We start from the raw sequence: 9,673 nt of genomic DNA on the forward strand, positions 1-9,673 counted from the left end.
TTCAGGAGGAAGAATGGACCTGCTATTGCTGCCCCTCTGATGAGCAGTTGTGCCACCGCACTGTTTCTTTGTGGGTGGCTTGTGCAAGATGCCTTTGTGCAGATCTGAAGCAGGCTCTCCCTTTAACTCATGGGTTGGCTGTAAGGGGAAAAGTCTCCTTTCATCCTGTTGCTTGTCACTGGTGTAGATAGCAAGACCTGTCTGTATTTACATGACTCTCTTATGCCACTATATTTCATGTTAACCGAGACAACACCTTTGTTTAGGGAAAATAAGAGTACAGTGGGCCTAGTTGTCTCTGGCTTATTCCAACATCTACTTGCACTCTGTTTCAAAATTGCTTGTTGAGGGCTACAATGCAGGTAAGCTTTTACAGTTGCAGTTCATAAGGAGGAGACTTTGGAAGAAAGATGACTTTGTGGTTTCTCAACTGAATGATGAAATGAGTGCACTCATGGTAATACACATTTCAAATGCATGGTAGCCCTCCTTTTTCTGCAAAAATAGAGGTTTGGGATGTGGAGGTGCATAATATTGGCTTCATAGCTCTTCAAATACCAGAGAGGTGTGTCAAGGGGGTCAGGGCAGAGGCTACTCATGGTAGAAGCAGCCCCTCTCCCGAGCGGTATGGAGTCTCAGCATTAGGTAGGTAATACTGATACTTCCGATGCACTGACGTGGGAGGCCGAATGGCCAAAGCAGCACTTGTGAGCTGCTGATAGCAGTAGGCTGTGATTGCTGCAATTTGATATCCTTGGGAGCTCTCAGATTAGGAGACAAAAGGGAGATTGTAAACTTGTGGGTAATTAACTCTTTTACATGGTTAAACATGTGTTGGTTTTACACAAGCAAGATCAAATGAAAAAAGAGTTGGGTATAAGAGTGTGCTGAAATGACTTCACATGGACTGCATTTAAAAGCATAAAATAGCTTGTCCATCAGGAGCTGATCAACAAACAGTGGAAATGCTGATGCAGATTGTGTGGTCTATGGGGAGAAATAGTTCATTCTGTCTGACCAGTTGGTGCAGCAGGCAAAAAACAGACAAGCTTTTCAACATGCAGCCCCCTCAGGTGTTAGAAAGCTGTAAGGTGGTCCTTTAATGAATTGTCTATTTCCACAAATCTTGTCAACTATTTTCTTGATCTCTCACAGCTATGACAATGCTACTATTGTAAGATTGGTCTTGTAGACCAGTAGCCTGATTGAACTGTGCTCTGAATGCCTCTGTGTTGTACCAGATATTTGAGAGACATCTGCTTTTCCATTTTTTCCTAATTTATACTCTGGGGTAGTCTTCTGGGCAAAGAAATACCAACCTTCTGCTGCCTGCAGCATTCAGGACATTCAGTAACCATTGCCATTGGTTCAAAGTGCGGTATTTCAGCCTGATTTTATTTAGGAAACCTCCTGTGTACAGTGATAAGCACCCTTCATGGGACTTAAAGGGACAGGGCACCATCTGGGATGAGGAACTCTGCTGAGATGGACGTTGCATAGCCTGTCAACCTACCTAAAGACAAAGTTTGTGTGGGCAGAGTGCCACCATGTGGCCCTTGTCCTCCTTTCACAGCAGTATTTATCAAGCCATTTACCTACCATTTGTTTATTTACGTAAAGGTGCTTGAAAAAGGAGCCTTAAGGAGGAGAAAAGAGAAAATGTTTCAATAAATAATTGTATAGCTAATCTGCATCCTGTTCCTCTAGCACAAAATACTGAGACATTGGTGTATGGTCATTTTGGGGACGGTGCTGCTTGTGGTAACCCAAAATAGAGAAATGTTTTAGAGACTCTAGAGAGTTTTATACATTATCGAATCCGAGTACCTTAAATGAGTTAGTGGCTTCTATTTGGTACTCAGGTAGCATTAGATAAAAGAATGAGACTATGCCAGCTTAACTGGTTAATAGTAATCCAAAATTAGTGCTGAGTATTTGCATTTAATTTATAAGATTATAGGGCTTGTTTCTACATGTTGTTCTGGAAAAGCCGTTAGGTTTTAATTTCACAGCTTGCTTTAATCCTAATAACTTTTCAACTGTAGCATTATATCCTGCCACTAAGAACATATGTGCTGCTCTGATTACGTGCCCTTCCCTATGTATGCCTGCTGCTTCTGCTCCACCGCAGCAAGACTGGGATGCGCAGGGCCTTTCCTCTCTTGCTGCAGTGGCTGCTGCTGCAACGTCAGCTGCTGCTGCCTCCTTTCATGTTTTCAGACAGAAAAGAATTTCTCACCTTTCTGAGCAAGTGCTGCTAGACTGCTGCTGGGGAATGTGACACCCTTGGGAATTCAAGTGGGAGACAGTGCCAGCTCAGTTCTCCCTCCTTCCATCTCCCATCCCCCAACCCCTTCAAATCTCAGCTTGAAAAGATCAGTTGACCCACTTATTCCAGGGGGGCTGCAGAGTATTTAACTTGCAATGGTATTAAAATAGCTCAGAGCCTCTTCTGTTGTTGCAAGATTGAGTGGCTTTGATTTGGAAGCCTACTGATTTATGATTCAAATGTGGAGGTCATTTGGTAGTACAGTAATAAATCACCAAAAAGCAATAACCGTAACTGGGGGGTCAGAAGAGGAGAAGAAATTGCCCCCAAAGTTTCTTTAAAGAGAATAACAAAACAGCCACCAATAGTGTATTCTTTTCAACCTCCTACAATGTCATGTACTATATAATCATTTCAGCTAATGCTACAGTGTACTSTATATTCTCCTTTCATTCTGCTTCTGTTGCTTCTGTTTAATCGAGTTCTCTCTACTCTAAAACCAGCAGAAAACTCCCTTTAGCCAGACTACTGCCCATACAGCCTGCCAGCTTTTGGAGAAAAAACATTCCTAGGAAAATCTAGTTCTTCGTAGCATTATGGGTTGTGTTTTGTTCTCCATACAAAGCACAATGGTGCCATCTGAACGAGGTCAGCAATGCAGAAAGTAACAAGAGTTAAGAGTGGGGATAAAAAGATGAGAAAGAGTATAATAAAAGGAAAAAAAAGAAACCTGCCAATGAGATGTAATGAGATCATTGGTGGGCCTAGTACAAAGCCCTGTATGAATACAACTTGTTTTTCATGCTACCATGACAAGCTGCCAACGTTATAAAATGGTAATATATGACAGACTGACAAACACAGTTGTTAGCTCTCTTGGGTCTTTAGCCCATGTCTCACAGGACACTTTGATGCCATCCACTTTTAGGGAAGGGCTATGCTAACTACCTCATTTAATGCTTCTGCAGTTCTGCAGAAGTAGAACCAGAGTATTTCTGCTGTCATTTTACACAGAAGCTAAGGGAAGTTTATTCTGATCGAACAAGACAATGCTGCAAGCTTCACTTCCTTTGCAAAGTGGGGAAAAAAGCAGTTTTGTGCTCTAAGCTGAGGCAGTTTGTCTTTATTAAATAAGCTGTGAAGTCTGTCTGTCTCTCTCCAACCACTCCCTTTCTGCTTTTGCTGATCTAATAGCTGTCAGTGCGCTGCATTTCATCACTGTGGTAACCACTTATAAATAACCAGTGTCAATAGACTCAACCCAACAGCAAATAGAGCACTGGAGCTGCAGAATGCAGAAATATTGGCTTCCTGCATAACTTGCTCTGAGCGCTATCACATATGTTCTGCTCCTTCAGGATCATCACCTCTCTCCTTATCTCACGGCCAAACCCTGGCCATGATATTGCTCTCTCTTCTTCCTCCTTCCTCCTACTCCCTCTCTTCATTCATACTTTTTTTTTCTGGTAGTTTTCAGGTAACTATGGCAACCAGCCTAAGAATTTTCAGTCTATTCATTTATTCTGAAATGTGGGTCATGTCGTTCTCACTAAGTGAAGCTGTTGTATGGGGATAACTGACTCAAACTCAGCCTTTGGTGTAAATGCAAGTACCTCCAATTACAGCAGCACTTGCACAAGCTTATGTGATGGCTGGGTCTGGACCACTGTGTAGAAATATGTAACTATACAAAGCAAGTCACTTATGATTTTGAAAGAATTTAGCCCCAAGGAAGAACTGTATTGTATCTGGCTTTAATAGGTGTTGATTTATAGGAAGGTGGGAATAGCCACATGTCAAACTTGTTGCCCTAGGGGATGTATTAACTAAAGGGGTGCCTCCTCAGAGTGGTACTGAGTGATGTGAGACTAGTAGCCTCTCACTCATTCTTAGAAGCGGACATGTGGTGCTGTGAAATCGTAAAGCTGACTCTTGGCAGAAGAGATTAGTCTCCTCAGGACTCTCATTCTGCAGATCCATTTCTGGATCTGAAATCATGGTGCTTAAACACAGAAGGACCTCCCCATTGCCACTTGTACTAATKCCATTTGACTAGATTGTCTTATAAACACTCCTTGCTTGCACACTGAGGTCTCTTTGCCCCAGGATCACTTAAAATCTCAAGATATTTATGGTGTTTGTTCATGGGGTAAGTCATGTGAGGCAACAATTATAAGATATTTTTGTACGCATTTGATGTTATGGGTCACCTAGGAACAAAGCACAACGCCAGCAATGTGATCAGTAACCTTTCTAATACTTTGTGTTTCTTGTAGCATAAATTGATAAACATTAGCATCAGCTCTCAGCCAGCTTATTGCTAGGAAGAGGAACAAGCTCTAAGGTTCAAAGATCTGGCAAGTTACCGAATAGTTGATCAGGTAACTAAGCCTCTGTGAGTGCACCATGCCACAGAAAGAGATGACCTCACAAGGCTAGTTGTTAATTCCTCGTATTGGTTGTATTAGCCATGATGATCCAATACAGGCTATTATTTGTAGGTTCCCTACAAACCTTTTCAGTAGCTCATGGTGTTACTGTGGACCAAAACCAAACCTATCTACTGTGCCCACCCTTTCAGGAAACAGTTGTATTTCTGCAGTTGGCTTCTGTAGGTGTCAGCTCCCCACATCAGAGACCTAAGAATGACATCCGTTTCTGATGTTGAAGAAGTGACAATTAGCTCTGGAAAGGTTACCTGTCACTGTCAGTGATGCAGGCTTGTCGGAGGAGGTTCATAATCCTTGCATTTTTGGGAGCATGGGATCTCTTCAAAAAACACAAGGGCCACTCTTCTCCACTGACATACTCTCCTCCTTTCAGTGCACTTCAGAAGCTGCGTCTTTGGCATGAGACATCTGCACCAGGGAGCAGAGTTGAGATGGAGTCTCATCAACTAGAATAGGCAAGTCCCTGAAACAGCCCTACATTTTCTGTTTTCTACCATAATCATCGTGGGTGTCTGTAAAAGATCTTTTACTCAGTTTTACTTAGAACCTCTTTTGTAACCCCCTAGCTTCCACCTCCTCAGCAATATTTGTTTAAACATCCCTTTTCCTGTGATTGCCAGAAGTGAAGAATACAAAGGAGGAATATGGAATATTAGAGCCCTACAGTGTGACCCCAGCAATTGCTTTTTAAGGAATATGGGTTTACAGTTTTACAGCTGAAAGAGCTTTCAGACTGAAGTGGACAGAGAGTGCTCTATGTACGATAAAACTGTGCCACCAACTGCACCGATTYAGCAAGCTGGCTGAATTCGTGCATTGTTCAGGAAGGCAATGTTACTCAGCAGATTTTCTAGCTAGCTTCAAGTTTAGATGTGCAAACTAGTGAAGTCAAGAGTCAATGAAATTTGTAAGCAGACAGCAGCATAGCTTAGGAATACAGAAGCAAACTGCAGTTTGCAAATCCATAACCCTCTCATGAAACCAGAAATCGGTCCCAAAGGCGATGTTTGTCAGCTAAAGGTAAAATAGTATTTTGTACCTGCTGTGGTGACTTCTGCTCAGAAAAAGAATTTGAGCTTTTTAGAAAAGTAGAACAAGTTTTGAATACCACAGCCTTATCAGCCAAAATTTATCAGCATAGAAATATTTTGTTTTTTGCCCATCTCAGGGATGTATTTTGGAGGATGGGGTGAGAGCCCTCAGAAGAGAAGTTCAAACTTTCAGATGCCTCAAAATGACTGATCAGCCCAATTAAAAATATTTTCAGATGTGACTAAAGAGATGTCTGTGTACAAAATATTGCCAGCACCAGAAGAAGTATAACTCTACCAGCAAAGTTCTGATTCAGGTCTCAAAGGCAATAAATTTTAGCTTGCTTGTATTGTCATTCTGGTATCACAACAATTCTCCTGAAATCTGAGCTAATACTTTGGCCTGAGTCCTCACTGTGTTCTGTAACCATATGAGTCTGCTTTGAGTAAAGGTATCTCTGATACAGTGGTGCTGCATTGCATGGTGTAACTTGCAGCTCTTTGCAAATCTACAGGACTTAGGCACGTAACAGATTCCTAAGGGTATGTAATGCCTGGATTTTATTGGGAGTCAGGCATCTAAATTATTTCAGGATACAGGGCCAAAGAATCTAAGTGAGTTGCAAAAATAAGACTTAGAGTCTTATTAGAGAAGCTTAACTCCATTTACTCCATTTACTAAATGGCAGAGATATAAGCATGGTCAGCCAGAGGTGTGGAGTCCCTAATTTTAGACAACAACAAAAAAACAGCTTTGTTTTTTTTTTTTAATTGAGCTGAATTAGAGATAAGAAAAATATTTAAGACACTTGTGCTGTCAGTTTCCTTCTCCTGCAAATTGTATGTCTACTGACTTTTTCTAAACACAGGCCTATTCTGAGTTGCCCGTTTTTCATGGTGACTCAATGACAATCTCAGGTGTTTCATGACTGCACAGAGCATTTAAGAACATCTGTGAAGCAGAGAAAATGGGAAAAATAAATCATGGGTAACTTTTGTCAGTGCTCTGCTGTGGAAAAAGGCAGGGAAGCACACCCAGCCCTTTGCGTGGTGCATCAGGAAACAGCTGCAGCCCGGCAGGGCCTGCCAGGAGAGGGCAGCGCTGGGACGCGAACCAGTGTCCCTCGCTCCGCGGGGCTCATGTCCCACTGCCCTGCTCTGCTCTACAGCGGCAAGACCACAGGTGTGTAACAGTAACAAAAGTGGAGTCTTTGCCAGGTGTTTAAATGCTCATATTCACTGCGCGAGCAGAAAGCCATCAGTAATCCAAAGCAGAGCCAAACATTCCTGCATAAAGTTACAGAGACTAGAAGGGTGGAACCAGATCTAATTTGTCCATGCCCATCTATCTATCTATACAGTGGGATGAAAGTCTTATGTTTCAAAAAAGCTCTCTTTGCTCTTGTTTTTATATTTTGCTCTTGTTATAGGTAAACGTGACAAATTGACAACCTCTGGGGCCGGGTTGCATAAATTCCCAATTTATAAAATAATTGAGCAAGTCACAAGTAAGCAAAGCAGCGCTGGGCGGCCGGGGGGAGTCTCCTGCTCCACCAACGGCGCGCGCAACCCCCCCTCACAGTCTCCTTATATGCGATTCCAGTTCCGGGTATACGGGGCACCTGCTGTAACTTCTGTGGTTGCGCCGGCTGTTGCTAGGGGGTCTTCTTCAGCCCTCTGGTGGTCGTGGGGATGAAGGCTGGAGTCTTCCTCTGCATTGTGTGCCATATTAGGCTATCTAAACTAACATTGCCGCTTCGCTAGCTCAACTCAATTTTCTCAGGCGGAGTACATGCCCCCCACCACAGGCTGTAGGATGTTCCCACAGATGTTCCCAAGGCTGTTTCTCGCTGATGTAACAAATTAGTACATACCACAATACAAGATGTTCCCAAGGCTGTTTCTCACTTTGATGCAACAAATTAGCACATATCACAGCTCTCACGTATGATGTGGAGTTAAGATCCATTTGCAACTAACAAGTCACCAGCAATACTTCAATGCCATCAATTCTGAGGGATACTTCAGGGACTTTTTGGAGCTAAGCTTGTATCCTCTCATTGCTTAAAGTAGCAGTCCTACCATGCCTGCTATACATAGTATTTTTGTAAAAGTAAGCAGAAGTTGTATGTAAAGGCTGGTCCTGTCTATACTGAAATTAGGGAAGTAATGGTGAGATTCATCACCTCTAATTCATCAGAATGAAAGTTAAGCATCTGGTCTAATCTAGTCATCTGAGCTTCCTCTATACTCAGTGGAGAGCAGCTGGCAATCTATCCCCCACTAAAATAGGTGCCTTAGGTGAGATGAATTGCCCCCTGAAAGTGCCATTCTCTCACTATGGACTGCAGTAATCTGGAAAATTACTCTTAATTTTAGGTTTAATCTTTAGACTGTGTCTAGTTAAATCTAGTCAGGGAAATGAAAACTAAAGCCATGAAGATGAAGGCCCTGATTTGGAAAATCCATCACAACAACTGCACTTTGAAGGTAGCACAGGAGATGTGCCTATGTTATGAAGGTCTTGAACAGATCATCAGGTGGGATCTGATGCTTGTTTCTTTGAGTCTTGGGATTGCCATGAGGGAGAGTCCAGAGGAGAACATGCTCTCTGGCCCCATGCCTGGACCCTGCAAAAGACTTCTGTGAAGGCACAACCAGTGACACCCCCTTTGCCTGCTCTTCATCACAGCCTGCAACAACCACTCCTGGTGGTATTAGCACTTCAGAGTCCAACCCAAGCAAAGGTATGGCATTTTTGTACGTGTGTTTGGGGAGGAGGCTGGGGCAGGGGAGGGGGGCAAACTGGGGAAGAAGAGGTGCATGAGGCTTATAGCATTGGTCTCAGAGCTATAGGGAGGTGACATATATCACTGGTTTTACCACAAACAATTAGGTCTTAAAAAAGAACAGTTCTCTGGGGAACTGTGGGGGAAATCTATAAAGCAGCTAGCTAAGTCAGAAAACACATACACAGACCCTGTCCCGTGTCAGTGACTACGGTCCCAACATCTGATTAACTGCACATACGTTATGCCATGACAATACAGCCTGCCAAGGCCTCTGTGTGGAGCCCCTTCCCCTCCTCAAACGTAGTGGGTTATGGGCTGATGATGTGGTAAGGGTGCTGCTCATATAAATACTTCATCATAACCCACCAACAGGTTGTGGGGGCATACTGGAAATGAAAGGCAGTTAGCAGCTGATGGAGCGGTCACTCATGATAACACTCCTGCTCCCTGTCTCCCTTCGCATGCCAATGTGCATGAAAAGGCACATGGTGGCCCTCCCTTAGCCCCTACAGTGAGTGCAGGGGGGTACATAGTGATGGTGGGTAGGGGGGAGAAGGTCCTGCTCCTGACACTTCCCCAGCCAGACACAATTTCCTTGGAGATCACACACAGCATCTTAAGCAGTCAGCTGAGTAGTCACTTGGGTTTATGAGGCTGGGGCTTTGCGGTAAGGCAGAACTACTTGCACGTACGTGGTAAGATCATGGCTAAAACAGGCACAGGCTCCACTGTTGTTCCAGAATAACCACATGCTCTACAGGTTATGTAGTATTTCCCATAGAGCAGATGAGCATGCAAATGCAGCAAATTATTTTCTTCTCGGGAGTGTGATCACTAAGCAACTGTAGTTCTAACAGCAGCTTCTGTAATCATGACAATACAGTTCTTGTATTGCATACCTGCACAAAAGCCTTTTTTTAACTACCAATTTGCACTACTGAGCTAATGCAAATCACGTTTTCTGTATGCAGCCAGCTAAACCGTTTCTGAAGCAAGCAGGGAAGTCAGGGTACGCTGCAGAAGCGCTCCCTGCGCCCTGGCGCTTCTAGCGCAGACTGCACACGCACGGCGCTCGCCGCCGCCTAACGGGCCCCCCCACGGCCGCGCCGCGGGCGCCTCCAACCCTCACCC

The sequence above is a fragment of the Apteryx rowi genome, unplaced genomic scaffold (assembly GCF_003343035.1).
Source record: "Apteryx rowi isolate R43461 unplaced genomic scaffold, aptRow1 scaffold_300, whole genome shotgun sequence".
Classification (NCBI taxonomy): Eukaryota; Metazoa; Chordata; class Aves; order Apterygiformes; family Apterygidae; genus Apteryx; species Apteryx rowi.